A 22,896-nucleotide genomic window follows, 5' to 3' on the forward strand; every position below is an offset into this window, starting at 1 on the left:
ATCAATAAATGAACAGTTCACGCATAAAGAGCACACACACCATTAACATGGGATCACTCTACTAACAGCTCTTCTTTCAAAGCCACAATTAATACAACCCCCCCCCCCCCCCTTCACATGCCTCCCCCCCAAAGCCCTCTTCCTCCCACAGATCTCTCGATGTCTCCATGTCTCTCGGTCCCTGCTCTCAAATGTTGTGTTTGTGTCCTTCCCCCTCTCTCCCCATCTTGTCTACCGCTCCCGATGTTATTTGTTTCATGTGTCTGTTTGTCTTTCTGTGTGATAAATGTTCGCTCTTTCACGAGCCTCGATCTTGTATACAAAAACAAAAAAAAACAAAAAAAAACAAAAAAACCTTGTGAGGTCGTCGTGTGGGAAATTTGGGTCAAATATTTTCACAAATTGGTTGGCGAAGCCTATCATTCAACTGGATTTCATTTGGGAAGGAATATGCTATTTGTACAGGATTCTCGCAGACTTCACAGCTCGCAGACTCTTCACGAACTCAGATAACAAAGCTCAAGGTTTTTCAATGCTGAGAAATCAGTCTGAGTCCGTCTCTCCGTCTCTCTCTCTCTCCCCAACCGTCTCAAACAGGATCAGTCACTCAAACTCTTGGGTCCCATTCTCAGCCATGATCTCTCTTGGCAAAGCCACATTTCAAAGTTGGCCTACAAAGTCGGATGCCTTGGCACACACGAGCTCCAATACACCTACAAGATTTTCCTCCACAAGTTGACAGACTAATGCTCTCCACTCTGGGGGGCTCAGAGTTTATCCAGATTGAATCTAATATGTCATATCCAACAAATACCAATTAGGGTTTATCCAGATTGAATATAATATGTCATATCCAACAAATACCAATTAGGGTTTATCCAGATTGAATATAATATGTCATATCCAACAAATACCAATTAGGGTTTATCCAGATTGAATATAATATGTCATATCCAACAAATACCAATTAGGGTTTATCCAGATTGAATATAATATGTCATATCCAACAAATACCAATTAGGGTTTATCCAGGTTGACGTCTAATATGTCATATCCAACAAATACTAATTAGGGTTTATCCAGATTGAATATAATATGTCATATCCAACAAATACCAATTAGGGTTTATCCAGATTGAATATAATATGTCATATCCAACAAATACCAATTAGGGTTTATCCAGATTGAATATAATATGTCATATCCAACAAATACCAATTAGGGTTTATCCAGATTGAATATAATATGTCATATCCAACAAATACCAATTAGGGTTTATCCAGGTTGACGTCTAATATGTCATATCCAACAAATACTAATTAGGGTTTATCCAGATTTAATATAATATGTCATATCCAACAAATACCAATTAGGGTTTATCCAGGTTGACGTCTAATATGTCATATCCAACAAATACTAATTAGGGTTTATCCAGATTGAATCTAATATGTCATATCCAACAAATACCAATTATGGTTTATCCAGGTTGACATCTAATATGTCGTATCCAACAAATACTAATTAGGGTTTATCCAGGTTGACATCTAATATGTCATATCCAAAAAATACTAATTAGGGTTTATCCAGGTTGACGTCTAATATGTCATATCCAACAAATACCAATTAGGGTTTATCCAGGTTGACGTCTAATATGTCATATCCAACAAATACCAATTAGGGTTTATCCAGGTTGACGTCTAAAATGTTATATCCAACAAATACTAATTAGGGTTTATCCAGGTTGACGTCTAATATGTCATATCCAACAAATACCAATTATGGTTTATCCAGGTTGACATCTAATATGTCATATCCAAAAAATACTAATTAGGGTTTATCCAGGTTGACGTCTAAAATGTTATATCCAACAAATACTAATTAGGGTTTATCCAGGTTGACGTCTAATATGTCATATCCAACAAATACCAATTAGGGTTTATCCAGGTTGACGTCTAATATGTCATATCCAACAAATACTAATTAGGGTTTATCCAGGTTGACGTCTAATATGTCATATCCAACAAATACCAATTAGGGTTTATCCAGGTTGACGTCTAATATGTCATATCCAACAAATACCAATTAGGGTTTATCCAGGTTGACATCTAATATGTCATATCCAACAAATACCAATGAGGGTTTATCCAGGTTGACGTCTAATATGTCATATCCAACAAATACTAATTAGGGTTTATCCAGATTGAATCTAATATGTCATATCCAACAAATACCAATTAGGGTTTATCCAGGTTGACATCTAATATGTTATATCCAACAAATACTAATTAGGGTTTATCCAGGTTGACATCTAATATGTTATATCCAACAAATTCTAATTAGGGTTTATCCAGGTTGACATCTAATATGTTATATCCAACAAATACTAAATAGGGTTTATCCAGGTTGACATCTAATATGTTGTATCCAACAAATACTAATTAGGGTTTATCCAGGTTGACATCTAATATGTTATATCCAACAAATACTAAATAGGGTTTATCCAGGTTGACATCTAATATGTTGTATCCAACAAACACTAATTAGGGTTTATCCAGGTTGACATCTAATATGTCATATCCAACAAATACCAATTAGGGTTTATCCAGGTTGACGTCTAATATGTCACATCCAACAAATACTAATTAGGGTTTATCCAGATTGAATCTAATATGTCATATCCAACAAATACCAATTAGGGTTTATCCAGGTTGACATCTAATATGTTATATCCAACAAATACTAATTAGGGTTTATCCAGGTTGACATCTAATATGTCATATCCAACAAATACTAATTAGGGTTTATCCAGGTTGACATCTAATATGTTATATCCAACAAATACTAAATAGGGTTTATCCAGGTTGACATCTAATATGTTGTATCCAACAAATACTAATTAGGGTTTATCCAGGTTGACATCCAATATGTCGTATCCAACAAATACCATATTGATATGACATATTAGATGTCAACCTGGATAAACCCTCATTAGTATTTGTTGGATATAACATATTCGATGTCAACCTGGATAAACCCTAATCCAGGTTTGGAACAACCAGGACATGAAAGCCCACAGAATCTTGTTTCTCACAGTCTGAAAGTCTTTTAGGTGCTTTTTTGCAAACTCCAAGCGGGCTTTCATGTGTCTTTCACTGAGGAGAGGCTTCCGTCTGGTCACTCTGCCATAAAGCCCAGATCGGTGGAGTGTTGCGGTGATGGTTATCCTTCTGGAAGTTTCTCCCATCTCCACACAGGATCTCTAGAGCTCAGCCAGAGGGACCATCGGGTTCTTGGTCACCTCTCTTACCAAGGCCCTTCTCCCCCGATTGCTCAGTTTGGCCGGGCGGCCAGCTCTAGGAAGAGTCCTGGTTGTTCCAAACTTCTTCCATTTAAGACTTATGGAGGCCACTGTGCTCTTGGGAACCTTCAATGCAGCATAAATCTTTTTGTAGGCTTCCCCAGGTCTGTGCCTCGACAGAATCCTGTCTCTGAGCTCTGCAGGCAGTTCCTTCGACCTCATGGCTTGGTTTTTGCTCTGATATGCATTGTCAGCTGTGAGACCTTATATAGACAGGTGTGTGCCTTTCCAAATCATGTCCAATCAATTGAATTTACCACAGGTGGACTCCAATCAAGGTGTAGAAACATCTCAAAGATGATCAAGAGAAATGGGAGGCACCTGAGCTAAATTTCAAGTGTCATCGCACAGGGTCTGAATACTTACATTAATGTGATATTTCAGTTTTTTCTTTTTAATAAATTTGCAAAACTTTCTAAAATCCTGTTTTCTCTTTGTCATTATAGGGTATCGAGTGGAGATTGATGAGGGAAAAAATGAATTTAAACGATTTCAGCATAAGGCTGCAACATAACAACATGTGAAAAAAGTGAAGGGGTCGGAATACTTTCTGAATGCACTGTCTATATATATGTATATAAAACCGAAAAACGCTGTCCGTGCAGCCGTATGGACACTGTCCGTTCGTCCATCCGGCCGTCAAGCTGTGATTATGTGTCTATTAATACCGCACTATTTGAATTGCATCCTGTCTATGCATCTTTAATGTTCGCATCCTGTCCATTAATTATGTACGTCTATGAATCACGTATTGTTGGAATATCAGCCATTCCATGTCAAATCATCAAAGAATCTGCCGTCATCTCTCAGATTTTTGTAAAACTTTGGGAACCAATTGGGACCCATGAAAAACGGCAAGAACTCAAATATTTTTGCTAACAGCCTTTTAATTAGTGAGATACAGACTAACGAACTTTGGACTAATTAGCGCGACGTCGCGAATTCAAATGGCCATATCTCTAAAAGTATAACACCTAGAGAGCTGGTTTTGGTGTCATTTTAAAGGTATTTTCATGCCCTATGAATTTGTCTGGGCAACATTTTCCTACCTCCAACCACAAAAAAGTTATCACAAAATATAAACTTCAATTGTGAATCCCCAAAAAATGTATCCTTCAAATTTCCTCAAATTCATCCCAGAGGTACCTTATGATGTCAAGAAGCTTCCACATAAATTTTGTGATGGGCACTCCAATAGTTTCTGAGATATGAGCAATAATGTACATGTACGTATGGCATATAGGTTCGAAAATCAGCATTTGTAATGTATTATACAATCAATAAGTGAGTTCAAGTACACAGTGTTCACTAACCTGACTTAGGTTCACTAACCAGTGTCACCGATTTTCTTGGTTTTGGATTTCACATATTTATCTGCAGCAAGTCGCTTTTTTGGAATAGGTGATTCTCCAATCAATCCCAAAGACTCATTCAGTGTATTCAGTTCCATTTCAGGAGAATGAAATTCAAACTCCCCTGAACTGCCTGGTATTGGTGATTCACCTCCACCATCATTGTCCTCACTACTGCTAATAGCGCTGCTGGTCACTGGTAATGGTATTTCACTCTGAGTCTCTACCACACCTGGTTGTCTTTTTGCCAGTTTCTTACGACACTGGGTACAGATTTTCTGTGCACTTTGCAGTTTGAGGCTTGGATGAGCGGCTATGGCTTTTTGGCTAACAGCTCTCAAGCCAGACGACTTTGGTTTTTCATGAGCTCCAAAGGGATTGCAGCAGGATTTCTGCTTCAAGATGAACTTTTCCTTGGCAGTCGTCATTTTTCTGCAGCTCCTTCAGAAGTGAACTGCCAATTTCTGTTGGTGGCAGGCCTAAGCATTACACTAAGCCAACTTGGACTTTCCCTGGGGATCTTAGACTGTGAAAGTTGCATCACCTCGAATTACCCACATGGGAAATCCCAGTTGGAATTCCCCAGATGAGAATTCCCCTCAGGCCCAGTTGAAAATGAAAGTATATGATACTTCAAAGCAATTGATGGTTGTTCCCTGTGTTCCCTGTCATGGCTAGGTTAGAATGATTGTATAATACATTACAAATGCTGATTTTCGAACCTATATGCCATACGTAAATGTACATTATTGCTCATATCTCAGAAACTATTGGAGTGCCCATCACAAAACTTATGTGGAAGCTTCTTGACATCATAAGGTACATCTGGGATGAATTTGAGGAAATTTGAAGGATACATTTTTTTTGGATTCACGATTGAAGTTTATATTTTGTGATAACTTTTTTGTGATTGGAGGTAGGAAAATGTTGCCCAGACAAATTTATAGGGCATGAAAATACCTTTAAAATGACACCAAAACCAGCTCTCTAGGTGTTATACTTTTAGAGATATGGCCATTTGAATTCGCGACATCGCGCTAATTAGTCCAAAGTTCGTTAACCTGTATCTCACTAATTAAGAGGCTGTTAGCAAAAATATTTGAGTTCTAGCTGTTTTTCATGGGTCCCAATTGGTTCCCAAAGTTTTACAAAAATCTGAGAGATGACGGCAGATTCTTTGATGATTTGACATGGAATGACCCGCATACCTTTCGACCCTTTCGACTGCTGAGATCCCTTAGACGTTAAAAAAAGAAAAAAAAAAGAAAAAAAGATCGAGGCTCGTTTAAGAGCGAGCACATCAAACACATATTAGCACATAAAACACAAAAAACATAAAAGGACACGTAAAACAATAAAGGGAGCAGGAGACAAGATGGGGAGAGAGAGACGGAAGCACACAAGCACAACAGTAGAGAACAGGGACATCAGGAGATCTGTTCGAAGGGAGAGGGCTTTTGGGTACACGGTACAAAACAAATTGACACCACAAGGAATTTTGGAAATGAAGTCGGGGATTGAAAGATGTGGATTTGGGGTAAATTAACGGGGGTAGAAAGGATCAAGGTTATGGATGGGGGAAGATAAGAGATGGTGGTGAACAGCTGTATAAAGACCTGGACGGAAGAGTGGGATTGAAGAGAGTGAGGGAGTTTGTTCCAGAGGTGGGAAAAAGAGGAATGAAAGAGTGAAGGTGAGCAGAGGTTGGAAGGGTTTGATGGGTTCCCAAAGCAGGTGAGCAGATTGAACAGATTGATTTTGGCAATTTCACCAGAAGAGGGTTGATGCCAGTTCTTGTGTGTCCTGCAGGAATATTTGGGGGACAGATCACATACAGAGCTGTGGGGGCGAGGCCGGAGAGGAGTCGAAAGAAGACAGAAAGACCACCTACCTGCCTGCGGTGAGAGAGTGAAAGGCCCTCAGAGTTAGCTTCATCACAGGAGATTCCAATGATCCTGAAAGCTTTGGTTTCAACAGCGTGAAGCCGAGCTAGGTGTGAGGCAGGAGCATCAGCCTAGAGTGGAGAGCAGTGTTCCATTGAGCTACGGATGAAAGCCTTGTATATGGTGAGGAGCTCAGGTGTGCCAAGGAAGGACTTCGAACGACGGAGGATTCCCAGTCAGCGACTGGCTTTGGAGGCCAGTAAGCTTCAGCTTGGAAATGTGGTTTCCCCAGGAATGATCATGGCAGATGGTGAGACCCAAAAGCTGGAGTGACAGAAATTATTTTAGAGGATTGTTGAGAAAGTGGATGGGAGGGTTTTCTGGACGGTCTTTTCAGAGAGACATAGTGAGAGTGTGAGATTTTTCAGGATTGAAAGACACGTTCCACTTCTTTGACCAGTCTGTGATTTTGTCCAGGTCTGCAGACAGTGAAAAGGCTGCAGACTGCCGATCTGAGGGTTGACATATGGAGCAGCAGAGTGGAGTCATCAGCAAAGAGATAGAGAGGATTTTCCAGAGAGTCGGAAAGATCATTGATGAATACCAAAAACACCACAGGGCCCAGAACACTGCCTTGGGGAACTCCAGCCTGAACAGGAAGGTGAGATGAGAGAAATCCATTCAGTGCCACACGGTCACTGCGACCGGAAAGTAAGTCGCAAGCCATGTGTGGATAACCTTTGAAAACCCTTTAAGTTTCCCCAGAGCCTAAAGACCACCAAGACCCCAAAGATCCCAAACGACCCAATACACCTCAAAGATTTCAGATGTTCCAAAAAAGACCCCGAAGACCTTAAATACCTCAAAGACTTCAGAGGACCCAAGAGACTCCAAAGACCCAAAACACAACAAAGACCCCAAAACACAAGACCTCAAAACACAACAAAGACCCCAAAACACAACAAAGACCCCAAAACACAACAAAGACCCCAAAACACAACAAAGACCCCAAAACACAACAAAGACCCCAAAACACAACAAAGACCCCAAAACACAACAAAGACCCCAAAAGACCATGACGACCCAAAAGACCATAACGACCCAAAAGACCCCGAAGACCCAAAAGACCCCGAAGACCCAAAAGACCCCAAAGACCCAATACTGTTTTAATACTGTTCCCCTCTCTGGGGCCGGTGCTCCTGCCTCACACCGAGCTCGGCGTCACGCTGTTGAAACCAAAGCTTTCAGAATCATTGGAATCTCCTGCGATGAAGCTAACTCCGAGGGCCTTTCACTCACTCACCGCAGGCAGGTTGGTGGTCTTTCTGTCTTCTACCGACTCCACTCCAGCCTTGCTCCCCCAGCTCTCTCTGTGCTCTGTCCCCCAAATATTCCTACAGGTCACCCAAGATCTGCCAACAACCCTCTTATGGTTAAACTGCCAAAATCTAGGCTCTCTGCTCACCTTCACTCTTTCATTCCCCTTTTCTCCCACCTCTGGAACAAACTCCCCCACTCCCTTCAATCCCACTTCTCCCTCCAGGTCTTTAAAACAGCTGTTCACCACCATCTCTATCTTCCCCCATCCAAAAACCTTGATCTTTTCTACCCCCGCTAATTTCACCCCAGATCCACTTTGTTGAAATTCCAACTTCTTACCTGGAAGTCCGTGCAGTGTCCATATGTTTTATACCTCTCCCAACTCCCCCCAAGCCCTCTCCCTCCCACAGTTCTCTCGATGTCCCTGCTCTCAAATGTTGTGCTTGTGTCCTTCCCCCTCTCTCCCCATCTTGTCTACCACTCCCCTTATTTTGTGTTTTCTGTGTCGATTTGACTTTTTGTGTGATTAATGTTAGCTCTTTCACAAGCCTCGATCTTGTATCCAAAAATAATAATAATAATAATAATAATAATAATAATGAAAAAACCCCAAAACACCCCGAAGACCCAAAACCATTAAACCCTTTAAACCCATTAAATCCAAAGATCCAGAGGACCCTCAAAATCCTTATGACCACTTTTACCTTTAAGACCCTTTTAATACTTCAGACACCTTGAGATCCCTTCACCCTTCCAACCTTTTATAACCTTTAAACATTTACACCCATTAAGTCCCTTTCAATCCCTTAGACCGCAACACCGTTTTGACCCACGCACTCTTCAGACTGATTTAACAGTTTGGACTCTTGACCATTTGGAGCTTAACACCACTTGGACCATTTTTGATTACAAAAAAAATTATACAAAACAAATGTTTGTATTATGATTGGTGTAAATCATAACACAACAACTCAAGTTCAGTCAGGTCATTATCCTCAGTTTGAACAAGCACATGCCTCTGCGACGACGTGTGGTGAGGCCAGGTGAGAGCAGCGAGCCGAGCCACGCTAGTCTATGTTATAAAACACGAGTGTCTGTCCATCTGCCCGTCTGTCTGTCTGTCTGTCTGTCTGGCCCAAAACTACTTCCTCAGTTTTGGGGCTAGCCCCACCAAACCTTCTGTGGAACGTTTTGGGATCCCAACGGAAGTTGTAAGGTAGGAAGGAGGTTTCATAAATTCCTCAATAAAATATGATTTTGAAATCAACTCGATAACGAGCTGCTCCGAATCCAAAGGAATGTGAAATTTTTTGGTTCATCGTTTCCCATATACCGTTTTTTTGTGGAAGTCATTGACGAACCGGCTGTCCATGTCTGATGTTCGACTGAAGATGGCACAGGAATGTGGAATTTATTGGTTCATAGTTTCTCATTCGCCGTTTTTTGTGCAAGTCATTCACGAACCGGGTGTCCATGTCTGACATTCGACTAAAGGTGGCAAAAGAACGTGGAATTTATCGATTCCATGATTTAACATTCAATGTTTCCACATTGTTCGTTTGCTTTCGGTTTCCTACCCGTGCACGGGTACCTCACAAAAACATATATATATCGCTGTGTAGTGTCATGTCGTGCCGTGTCGTCAGAGAACAACTCCCTCAAACTTTTGTGAAATGGTACCAACCTTCTGGTATGCACCCATCTCTCCCGTGGGTATGTCCTAAGGGTATCTTTTTTAGAAAAAAATTCCATTTTTTTTTTTGGGGGTATCTTTTTTTTCAACTTAAGTTTTCAACTTCAATTGTTTATAAAATGTAATATCACGTATATTACAAAATACATTTGTGCATTATGATTGTTTGAATTATGATTGTGTGTAAACCATGACAAAACAGCAACTCAGGTACAGTCATTTATCTATCTATCTACATATCTGGGCAGTGTTTGTTGTCACTGAACTGCTCCCTGAAACTTTTGTTTCTGTGGTTGTGAAGTGTTTTTAATAACGTGGTGGTTTTAAATCACGTGGTGCTGAGGTATTGGTGAGAGAGAGGGGAGAGAGAGAGAGGGAGAGAGAGAGAGGGAGGGAGAGAGAGAGAGGGAGAGAGAGAGGGGGAGAGAGAGGGAGAGAGAGAGAGGGAGAGAGAGAGAGGGCGAGAGAGAGAGAGGGAGAGAGAGAGAGGGAGAGAGAGAGAGGGAGAGAGAGAGAGGGAGAGAGAGAGAGGGAGAGGGAGAGAGAGAGAGAGAGGGAGAGAGAGAGAGGGAGAGAGAGAGAGGGAGAGAGAGAGAGGGAGAGAGAGAGAGGGAGAGAGAGAGAGGGAGAGAGAGAGAGAGAGAGAGGGAGAGAGAGAGAGAGAGAGAGAGGGAGAGAGAGAGAGAAAGAGAGAGAGAGAGAGAGATGGAGATGGAGATGGAGATGGAGATGGAGATGGAGATGGAGATAGAGATAGAGATAGAGATATATATAGTCACATGAAAAAGTAAGTACACCCCATGTAAAGTTTTGACTTTTTCAACATATTTCAACATACAGCTATTTGATCTTCATTTCAACAATATTGATAGATAAAGGTGATATAATATAACAAATATCATGAAACATTTACATTTTGTAGTCCATTGTATAATTCAAATAAACATAAATGCAAATTTCGCATGTAGAAAAAGTAAGTACACCCCGACATTTATCACTACTTCAAATACCTAAAATTAGAATCAGGTACACCAGCTCAGGTGCAAATGATTGGAACATCGTTAGAGAGGATCTTGGAGGAACCTGTCTTATTTAAACCTCAGACCTTTAGTTTGGTTTGCTCTTTGTTGTTGAAGTGGCCTTCATCGGGCTGGAGAAGGAGTTGTTATCGAGGAGTAACACCCAGCGAGGCCTTCATCGGGGACGAGCGAGCAAGGCTTCTGCTGCCGAAATCCAGCGTGGCTTGGGCGATTCTGCCCCTGTTTGGAGAACACCCAGCGAGGCCTTCATCGGGGCCGAGCGAGCAAGGGCATGTCGGGACCTGGTTCGCGCCATTGACCGAGTGGTTCGCAACAACCGGAGCTGTTTTCGGATGACGTGCTGATGTCCTTTGACTTCGCGCCAGGCTCTGGGCCGACCGGGCTGACGTGGTGTGTGTGTGGCGCTGATATTTTGAGAGGCTTGATTTAATACCCAAAACTCTCAACCCCACCTCCTTTTCTGCTACCCCACCGTTATTATTTGCTAGTATTTTTAGTGAAAGCCCACAATATATTATATCCTTATATATCGGTGCACATTATATATATGTGCTTATATATATATGGAATTCCACTTCCGGTCCGCTCGAGAAAGGAGGCTTGCTTCGATCTCTCCACAGCATCGAAGTCCTTTCCAAGGGTGTGGTGCTGACCGGGCCGCCGTGGTGTTGAACGGGCAGACGTGGTGTGGTGCTGACCGGGCCGCCGTGGTGTGGTGCTGACCGGGCCGCCGTGGTGTGGTGCTGACCGGGCCGCCGTGGTGTGGTGCTGACCGGGCCGACGTGGTGTGGTGCTGACGTGGTGTGGTGCTGACCAGGCCGACGTGGTGTGGTGCTGACAGGGCCGACGTGGTGTGGTGCTGACCGGGCCGACGTGGTGTGGTGCTGACCGGGCTGACGTGGTGTGGTGTGGTGCTGACCGGGCCGACGGGGTGTGGTGTGGTGCTGACCGGGCCGACGGGGTGTGGTGCTGACCGGGCCGACGTGGTGTGGCGCTGACCGGGCCACCGTGGCGTGGTGCTGACGGGGCCCCCGCAGCCGTGATGCACTCCACCCCCAGAATTTCCATGTTTTAAACGTTTTCCAGTGTGTACCCTGGATTAGAATAGGTACACCGTATCCCTGCGTGTCGTAAGAGACGACTAAGAGGGTTGGCGTCAGGAAGGGCATCCGGCCATAAAAACATTGCCTCAAAAAGAGAACCATGACAATTACAACTACATTTGGGCAGGGTACAGCCCGAAGTGGAGATCGGTTTCTGAGGTTTGGGACAAGGATTGTAGGGACAATGACAGGGAGATCAGGAGAAGTGGTGGAAGTATTGGTCAGAAGAAGAGTGGACATATGTTGTGTGCAAGAGACGAGATGGAAGGGAAGTGGTGCGAGAATGGTGAAGGGTAGGCAGGGACAGAAATACAAGTTTGTGTGGCAAGGGTGCCCAGAGGGCGTGAATGGTGTTGGTGTCCTGTTTTCTGAGGAGTTTGTAGACAGTGTGGTGAGTGTGACTAGAGTGAGTGATAGGTTGATGATGGTGAAAATGATGATTGGAAAGCTCTTGGTGAACGTCATCTCGGGATATGCTCTGCAGGTTGGTCGGAGCGATGAAGAGGAGGACAAGTTCTGGTGTGCGATAGAGAAGCTGATGGAAAATGTGAAAGATGAGGAAGTTGTTGTGGTAGGAGGAGACCTAAATGGACATGTGTGAAGGAGTATGGGTGGTTTTGAGGGAATTCATGGGGTTTACGGATATGGTGTGAGAAATGGAGAAGGTGAAAGGATTTTGGAGTTTGCTGATGGAGCTGATTTGTATACTCAGTTCCAGAAAGAGGATAATAAGCTTGTTACATACACGTCAGGTGGGTCGACGACAACCGTTGACGAACTGATGGTGCGTAGGCGAGATAGGGGGCACCTCCGGGTCACAAAGGTGATCCCGGGGGAGGAGGCTGTTTCACAGCACCACTTGGTTGTCTGCGACATAAGGGTGAAAGGTGCGAGGAGAGCTCGGCGAGTGAAGTAACAACCGAGAATGAAGGTGTGGAGGTTGAAAGAGGTGACAGTAAGGGAGGCATTAAAAGAGAGGCTGAGTAGGGTAGAGGATGATGTGGTTGAGCTTGAAAGTGGTTGGATGTCAATGAAAGCTAGTCTGTTGGGAGCCGTTGGTGAGGTATGTGGATGGACAAAAGGACCACCGAGGCACTCGGAAACATGGTGGTGGGATGATGAAGTTGGAAAGAAGATTGACGAGAAGAGGAAGAAGTTCAAGGAGTGGCAGAAGGCGAAGGGTACGGGAGCAGAAACAGCAGAGCATGAAAGTTATAAGGCAGCCAAGAGGGCTGCAAAGAAGGAGGTAGCAAAGGCGCAGGAGCCATGGAGGAAAATGTTCGGAGACGCTTGGATTGGGAAGAGGGTCAGAGAGCAGTATTCAGGATTACAAAGCAGATAGTGAAAGAGAGGTGTGATGTGATGGGGGTGAGTTGCTTGAAGGATGAAGTGGGACAAATCGTTGTGGACCCAGATGGAATTAAAGGAAGATGGAAAAGATATATGGAAATGCTGTTGAATACAGAGAATGAATGGGATGGCAACATAGAGCGTAACCCAGTTTTAGGACCGGCAGAGAAGATAACTGAGAAGGAAGTTGAGGAAGCGATAAAAGCAATGAAGAGTAGAAAAGTGGGAGGGCCGACGGGGGTTGTGGGAGATATGTTGAAGGCAGCAGTGAAGTTGGGGTGTGAAGAGAATGACAGAGATCTGTAATCTGGCGGTGAAAGAAGGCCGCATTCCAGTGGCTTGGGAACTGAGTACCCTCGTCCCTCCATACAAGGGGAAAGGTGACCCTCCAGAGTGTGGCTCGTACCGAGCGATAAAGTTATTGGAGCATGGAATGAAGGTATTGGAAAGGGTGTTGGAGAGGAGGATAAGGAAGAAAGTGAAGATCAACGAAATGCAGTTTGGATTTATGCCAGGAAGAGGAACGACAGACGCCCTTTTTATTGTGAGGCAGTTGCAGGTACATGGAGAAGAGGAAGAAGTTGTTTCTTGGGTTTGTTGATCTGGAGAAAGCATTTGATAGGGTTCCACGCAAAGTATTGACATGGGCAATGAGGAAGTTAGGAGTGGAGGAATGGTTGATCAGAGTAGTGATGGCAATGTACAAAAGAGCGCGCACAGCTGTAAGGACGAAGGACGGGAACAGTGGTGAGTTTGAGGTGAAGGTGGGAGTGCATCAGGGGTCGGTACTAAGTCCACTACTATTTGTAGCTGTGATGGAGGTGCTGGCTCAGAACGTAAAGGAGGGTTTACCGTGGGAGTTGTTGTATGCAGATGATCTGGTGTTGATTGCAGAAAGTATGGATGGACTGAAGGAAAAGCTGAACAAGTGGAAGGAATGTATGGAGACAAAAGGTCTGAAGGAGAATATCGGAAAGACGAAGGTGATGGCAAGTGGTAAAGCATGTGGTGAGGTGGAAAGAACTGGGAAGTAGCCCTGTGCTGTGTGCAGGAAGGGTGTCGGAGTGAACTCCATTCAATGTACAATGTGCGATGAGTGGGTTCATCAAAAATGTAGTGGTCTGAGAGGGTCATTAACCAGTTTGGCAGCTACATTCAAATGTAAGGTGTGCACAGAGGGAGCTGCAGATGGAGAAAATGTTGAGTTGGATCTTGGAGACGGCATGAAGCTGGAAGGTGTGAAAACATTTTGCTACCTCGGAGACATGCTGAATGGAGAAGGTGGATCAGACTCGGCAACGGTTGCTCGAGTGAGATGTGCATGGAAGAAGTTTCGGGAACTGAGTGGCGTGCTGATGCGGAGGGGAGTGTCATTGAAGCTGAAGGGAAAGGTGTATGCTGCATGTGTGAGAAGTGTTATGATTTATGGGAGCGAGACATGGGTAATGAACGTCGATCAGCAACGATGGTTGGAAAGGGTGGAAATGCGATTGGTTCGATGGATGTGCGGAGTAGCGTTGAGAGAGAGGAAGACAAATGATGAATTGCGAAAAATGATGGGAATAGAGCCTGTGATTGATGTTATGAAGAGGAACAGGTTGAGATGGTTTGGTCATGTGTTGAGGAAGGATGAAAGTGACTGGTTGAGAAGAGTGATGGAAATGAATGTAGAAGGAAGTAGAGGACGGGGAAGACCGAGAAAGACTTGGCTAAAGATGGTGGAAGAAGAAATGCGGGCAAGGGGGTCAACAAGGAGAGATGCAGAAAATAGGGCAAAATGGAGAAGATCGTCATGGGGACCGCAAGGCTAACCCCCGCTCTAGCAGGGAAAATGGCGTTAAAATGCATGTTGTTGTTATATAGAGATATATAGAGATATATAGAGATATATAGAGATATATAGAGATATATAGAGATATATAGAGATATATAGAGAGATATAGAGATATATAGAGATATATAGAGATATATAGAGAGATATAGAGATATATAGAGATATATAGAGAGATATAGAGATATATAGAGATATATAGAGATATATAGAGATATATAGAGATATATAGAGATATATAGAGATATATAGAGATATATAGAGATATATAGAGATATATAGAGATATATAGAGATATATAGAGATATATAGAGATATATAGAGATATATAGAGATATATAGAGATATATAGAGATATATAGAGAGATATAGAGATATATAGAGAGATATAGAGATATATAGAGAGATATAGAGATATATAGAGATATATAGAGAGATATAGAGATATATAGAGATATATAGAGAGATATAGAGAGATATAGAGATATATAGAGATATATAGAGATATATAGAGATATATAGAGATATATAGAGATATATAGAGATATATAGAGATATATAGAGATATATAGAGATATATAGAGATATATAGAGATATATAGAGATATATAGAGATATATAGAGATATGAAGAGTTCAGATGCAAAAACAGATATATCCATTTTTGCTGAAATGAGAAAATCACGATTTTCTGCTGTGCATTCCAGGTGAAACCCATCAAAATGACATGGGCTGTATCTTAATCAGTAAATATGAGGTAATAAAACGGCAGGATTTCAAAAATTAAAATTTATTAGAAAAGCAAATGTTTGGTGATTTTGAACACGTTTTCCCGCAAAAACAGATAACTCCATGGGTCGTTTTTTGTCAAAAACAGATAAATCCAAATGTCACTGTAGAGACAAGTAAAAGTAGTATGAAATGACCAGAATGTCATTCTTATGGCAAGTATGATGTGGCATAATAATAAAATTAATACCAAAAAGGCTTCAACGCCCCCAAAACCAGTTTTGCCAGTTTTCTGTTGCTGATAAATTTACGGGTAAGAATCAATCTTTTGCAGACGACCACAGCCACCGAGGACACTCTCATGGCACTATCCAAAGTCACCATCACAAGTCAGCAGTATCCCAAGTAACATCACAAATCAGCAGTATCCTAATCCACCAACACAAATCAGCAGTATGTATGTCAGCATCACAAGTTGCCAGTACAACACTCCAAAATCAGAATCATAAACCTGGCAGTAAGCAGTGTTGGCAGTATCACAAGTTGAGGGGCTGTCCACTGAGTACGTACACGGAGTCACCTCACCCGGTACACCAAATTTGCAAAAGCAGAACTGACAAAATGATCGTATCATTCAAGCCTTAACAGGGGTAAGGTTTGCCATCCTGAAACATTCCAGTCTGTGTGTGTGTGTACTTTATGGAGCAGCCCCCCTATCCACCCCCCCCCCCCCCCCAATGCACAAACATGAATAACGAACAACATGACGTCACAGATGATGTCAGAGAGCAGATCCTACAACAGCTGAGCATGCAATGGAATATCACAAAAATCAGTTTTCAAGCCTATACTAGCACTGAAAGGGTACATCACTGACCGACTGAAAAGGTGTGTTCGCCTCCTGATGATCAGGAGGCGAACACACCATTTCAGTCACAATAACCTTTCAAAAAATTTCCCAATTGGAGTCCAGCTCGGAAACTGATTTCTGCAACATCTATCTATAATTCCAGTAATCTCTGTGTGTCTGTGTGTTTGTCTGTGACCGCTGTTTCTCGACAACCACGGGTCCGATATACTTGAAACATGCCAGGTATATTGCTGGGGACCCGAGGATGTGCCTTTTCAAGGTTTGAAATTAATCGGACAAGTGGTTCCCAAGGTATGGTCACCGTACTCGCAAGCCGTTCGCTTTGGCTTTGCGAATGGACCAAACCATTTCATGTAAATAGAGGGGGGGGTTCTACCGTACTCGCAAGCCGTTCGCTTTGGCTTTGCGAATGGACCAAACCATTTCATGTAAATAGAGGGGGGGGGGGGGGTTCTGTGGTCGTTACTGCCACGTGGTTTCAAAGTTTTTTTTTGTTGTTGTTGTTTGCACGCATGTTTTTTTGCACCCACGTACGGGCACGCCCTAGTTCCACTAATACTGATAAGCGGAAATCGGATAACCCTGCCACACTTGGCACTAGGTTCATGGAATCACACAAACTCTATTCTTCATCACTGCTCTCATCTAAGTCCTGTCTCCCAACATTCTGTCCAACATCAACCAAGGCATTCTCATAAAATTCTCTGACTCCTTCACCAGCACCAAGTTCATCGATCAGCTTCAGGACATCCGTTTTCTTAGCTTCCTTCACGCAGTTGACCATTGGACTCAGAACAGGCTTGAATGATTCCCATTTTTTTCCCCTTTTCAAAACATTGTGATAGCAAAAGTCAAGACTGTAGATTTGTTTGAATCCAAGTTTGTCCCCATCTATCTCGAGCCCTGGTGTTGGGCTAGCGGCTAGGGTGCCGGCTTAGGATCCTAGGATCCTGGGTTCGAATCTCGGTCGATCGCCGAATTAATGCCAGGGGGGTTGACTCAGCCTGTCATCCTTCCGAGGTCGGCTAATTGAGTACCAGTTCACTGGTAATTCCCTGTTTGTCGTTGAAGGCGGCAAAAAGGGTTGGCGTCAGGAAGGGCATCCGGCCGTAAAACATTGCTTCAAAAAGGGGACCAAAAAACAACAACAACCACGGTGCCCGAAAAGGCCAACCCCCGCCTTGCGGGGAAAAATGGCCTCTAAACGGTGGTTTTTATCTCGAGCACCCTGGCCTGGCTGATTTTGAATGAACGGGATGAGGAGCAGTGACCTGTCGCTGCGGACTTGAAATCATAGCAAGCCCAATCAGTGCCATAAACATGAACATTTCCATGCTTTCGTAAAATATCGAGGTACTCAGATGGAAGCAGAATGGTGTCCTTCTTCCGAATGTCCTGTTCAATCCGGCCAAAAACACGGTCAGCAGGGAGGAAGCTATGGCCACGTATCGGAAAGGTGTACTCGATTTTCAGATCCCTAAATTTCTGCTTCCTTAATGCAAAGAGCATGGACAAAACATTGATATTTTTGTTTTGCCCATAGCAGGAATCAGAAAATAGCCGCAGTGTTTTAAACTGAGACAGTTCTTCATGGACTACAGTTCCGAAGTAATGCTGAAGGGCAGATGCCACCATGTTGCTGTCCTTGCTGTTCTGATTTTCCAGCCAGACGAACAGATGAATGTCCTCCTTCCCTTGTGGCTGGCCTCGCCCACGGTGACGAACAACACCAAAAACATACAGATAGAGTTGGCGGGAATAATACATCTGTCCAATGGGTGATTTGGGTAGAACGAGGTTCTCCATGATGTCGAAACAGACAGTGAAGGTATCCCCAACTGCATTCATAATGTCGTAAAGCTTGCGTCCCCTGCGACGATGGAGGAGATACATGGCTGATGTTTCACGTTTCTCCTCATCAGATAGCTCTGGATCTTTTAACTTTATACGGTATTTCACACAGGAACTGCATACATCTTTCGCAGGGTGTCCAAAGCCAAGGTTAAAATCATACACGAAGACACCGTAGTAGAATGCGTATGAAATCTGGGCATGATTCTGATCCGCGAACAATCGATGCATCTTCTTGACACTGAGATCTGTCGGTAGGTACTTCCGGCCAGGGGCACCACGCCGTGCATAGTGACTGGCTCGACAAGTAAAAGTCCCGATGTGCTGCCTTTCTCTCATTATTCTCCTCGACCTTGCGGGCACCGCCACGATTCTCCGGCCGGGCTACTCCCTTTTCGAACCAGTACTTCGCTATGTTGGATACTCGATCTTTTTTTACACCTGAAATTACAATGAAAAATTATGAAGCAAGCCAGAAAAAACAGCTGGCAATTTAAGCACCAGGTAAGATTATTTTCCAAATAAAATGTACGACGGACAATGGACATGATGGAAACTGTCATGTTGCAGCACAAAACTTCATTGAAAAAAACCAGTACTTTTGAAAACCAAACAAGATTGCAAAATGTAAATCAAAATTATGATCCAGACAGCAGTGGATGCATGCATAATGTTATAGAATAACATGACAATTTAATGACTGGCCACTCTCATCATGAAAATAAATAACTACTGTGCCTTGCCCTGGCCCCTGCAGTGGTTGTGGTCAGAAGAGGGGTGGGGGGGGGGGGGGGGTCAAGAAGTGACCCATCCTGACATGACCAGCAACGCTGAAAAAAAGAGCATTAATTATTTTTATAGATCTGGAAAAATACTCACAAAAGATGCTGAGGAATGATGCCTTGCACACTGGCACTTTCTGTCTATCTTCCGTCAGCACAAGGTATTTCACATCGATGTCCCTGCTCTTCTGCCTTGCTGGGTCATCCACCTTGGGCCTACGGCGTTGAGCTGCCTTAATGTTCATGTACGATAGGAGTATGGCATCCTGCTTCACTTTCTCAGCCGTCGTAAACAGGAGCCCATGCACGTAACCCACATCATCGTCAGTCAGTGTAGATGCCATGCACAAATCAGAGTTATGTACACAAGCTACACACGGAATTTTTCCGATCGAACTGTGCCGCCCTTTCTTCGCCACAGAACGAACAGATTCCTCTGGACGGCGCTTCTTCTTACGCCCAGATGGCGAGAGCATCACTGGCTCTTCGATTTCATCAAATTCCTGCATTATTCCTTGCAAATTACAGCAGTTTTTAACGATAAATCGGACAGAATTTCACTCGCTTCGCCGATACGCAGGGCGCAGACGTGTTGGATGCAGTAAACAAGCCGCGTGCGCTGATTGGCTGAATGGATGTATCGGGGTTTGGGAAAGTACGGCCTCGGCACTTATCGTTTTCTGCAACGAAATGCGATCTTGAATGGGAAAATACGTGGACGCAATCGGGTTTTGGGAGAAAATGATTTGCCTACTGAAACGGAGGTATTGAAACATATACTTTGGTAAACATAGTTCAGTTTCATCAAAAATGGCGTTTATCGGTTTTTGCGCCTGAACTCTTCATATATAGAGATATATAGAGATATATAGAGATATATAGAGAGATATATAGAGATATATAGAGATATATAGAGAGATATAGAGATATATAGAGATATATAGAGAGATATAGAGATATATAGAGATATATAGAGATATATAGAGATATATAGAGATATATAGAGATATATAGAGATATACAGAGATATACAGAGATATATAGAGATATATAGAGATATATAGAGATATATAGAGAGATATAGAGATATATAGAGAGATATAGAGATATATAGAGATATATAGAGATATATAGAGAGATATAGAGATATATAGAGAGATATAGAGAGATATAGAGATATATAGAGATATATAGAGAGATATAGAGAGATATAGAGATATATAGAGATATATAGAGATATAGAGAGATATATAGAGATATATAGAGAGATATAGAGATATATAGAGATATATAGAGATATATAGAGAGATATAGAGATATATAGAGATATATAGAGATATATAGAGATATATAGAGAGATATAGAGAGATATAGAGAGATATAGAGATATATAGAGATATAGAGAGATATATAGAGATATATAGAGAGATATAGAGATATATAGAGATATAGAGAGATATATAGAGATATATAGAGATATAGAGAGATATATAGAGATATATAGAGATATATAGAGAGATATAGAGATATATAGAGATATATAGAGATATATAGAGAGATATAGAGATATATAGAGATATATAGAGATATATAGAGATATATAGAGATATATAGAGAGATATAGAGAGATATATAGAGATATATAGAGATATATAGAGATATATAGAGAGATATAGAGATATATAGAGATATATATAGAGAGATATAGAGATATATAGAGATATATAGAGATATATAGAGATATATAGAGATATATAGAGAGATATATAGAGATATATAGAGATATATAGAGAGATATAGAGATATATAGAGATATATAGAGATATATAGAGATATATAGAGATATATAGAGATATATAGAGATTATATTAGAGATATATATAGAGATATAGAGATATATAGAGATATATAGAGAGATAGAGATATATAGAGATATATAGAGATATATAGAAATATATAGAGAGATATAGAGATATATAGAGATATATAGAGATATATAGAGAGATATAGAGAGATATAGAGGTATATAGAGATATATAGATAGAGATATATAGAGATATATAGAGATATATAGAGATATATAGAGATATATAGAGATATATAGAGATATATAGAGATATATAGAGAGATATAGAGATATATAGAGATATATAGAGATATATAGAGATATATAGAGATATATAGAGATATATAGAGATATATAGAGATATATAGAGAGATATAGAGAGATATAGAGGTATATAGAGATATATAGAGAGATATAGAGATATATAGAGATATATAGAGATATATAGAGAGATATAGAGATATATAGAGATATATAGAGATATATAGAGATATATAGAGATATATAGAGATATATAGAGAGATATAGAGATATATAGAGATATATAGAGATATATAGAGATATATAGAGATATATAGAGATATATAGAGATATATAGAGATATATAGAGATATATAGAGATATATAGAGAGATATAGAGATATAGAGAGAGATATAGAGAGATATAGAGATATATAGAGATATATAGAGAGATATAGAGATATATAGAGATATATAGAGATATATAGAGAGATATAGAGAGATATAGAGATATATAGAGATATATAGAGAGATATAGAGAGATATAGAGATATATAGAGATATATAGAGAGATATAGAGATATATAGAGATATATAGAGAGATATAGAGAGATATAGAGAGATATAGAGAGATATAGAGAGATATAGAGATATATAGAGATATATAGAGATATATAGAGATATATAGAGATATATAGAGATATATAGAGATATATAGAGATATATAGAGATATATAGAGAGATATAGAGATATATAGAGATATATAGAGATATATAGAGATATATAGAGATATATAGAGATATATAGAGATATATAGAGAGATATAGAGATATAGAGAGAGATATAGAGAGATATAGAGATATATAGAGATATATAGAGAGATATAGAGAGATATAGAGAGATATAGAGATATATAGAGAGATATAGAGAGATATAGAGATATATAGAGATATATAGAGATATATAGAGATACTGTATATAGAGATATATAGAGATATATAGAGATATATAGAGATATATAGAGAGATATAGAGATATATAGAGATATATAGAGAGATATAGAGAGATATAGAGATATATAGAGATATATAGAGATATATAGAGATATATAGAGAGATATAGAGAGATATAGAGAGATATAGAGATATATAGAGATATATAGAGATATATAGAGATATATAGAGATATATAGAGATATATAGAGATATATAGAGATATATAGAGATATATAGAGATATATAGAGAGATATAGAGACATATAGAGACATATAGAGATATATAGAGAGATATAGAGATATATAGAGATATATAGAGATATATAGAGATATATAGAGATATATAGAGATATATAGAGATATATAGAGATATATAGAGAGATATAGAGAGATATAGAGAGATATAGAGATATATAGAGATATATAGAGAGATATAGAGAGATATAGAGAGATATAGAGATATATAGAGAGATATAGAGATATATAGAGATATATAGAGATATATAGAGATAGATAGAGAGATATAGAGAGATATAGAGAGATATAGAGATATATAGAGATATATAGAGATATATAGAGAGATATAGAGATATATAGAGATATATAGAGATATATAGAGATATATAGAGATATATAGAGATATATAGAGATA

At 40.7% G+C, this 22,896-nt stretch overlaps 1 protein-coding gene across 9 annotated transcripts in view; it reads right to left on the minus strand.

The window, feature by feature from the left end:
• The window catches only part of LOC137431911 (protein ITPRID2), a 227,741-nt gene that overhangs the window by 62,221 nt on the left and 142,624 nt on the right, over positions 1-22,896 (minus strand). The gene's annotated exons all lie outside the window — the stretch shown is intronic.

This window comes from Myxine glutinosa, chromosome 7 (genome assembly GCF_964187855.1).
Source record: "Myxine glutinosa chromosome 7, kmMyxGlut1.1, whole genome shotgun sequence".
NCBI lineage: Eukaryota > Metazoa > Chordata > Myxini > Myxiniformes > Myxinidae > Myxine > Myxine glutinosa.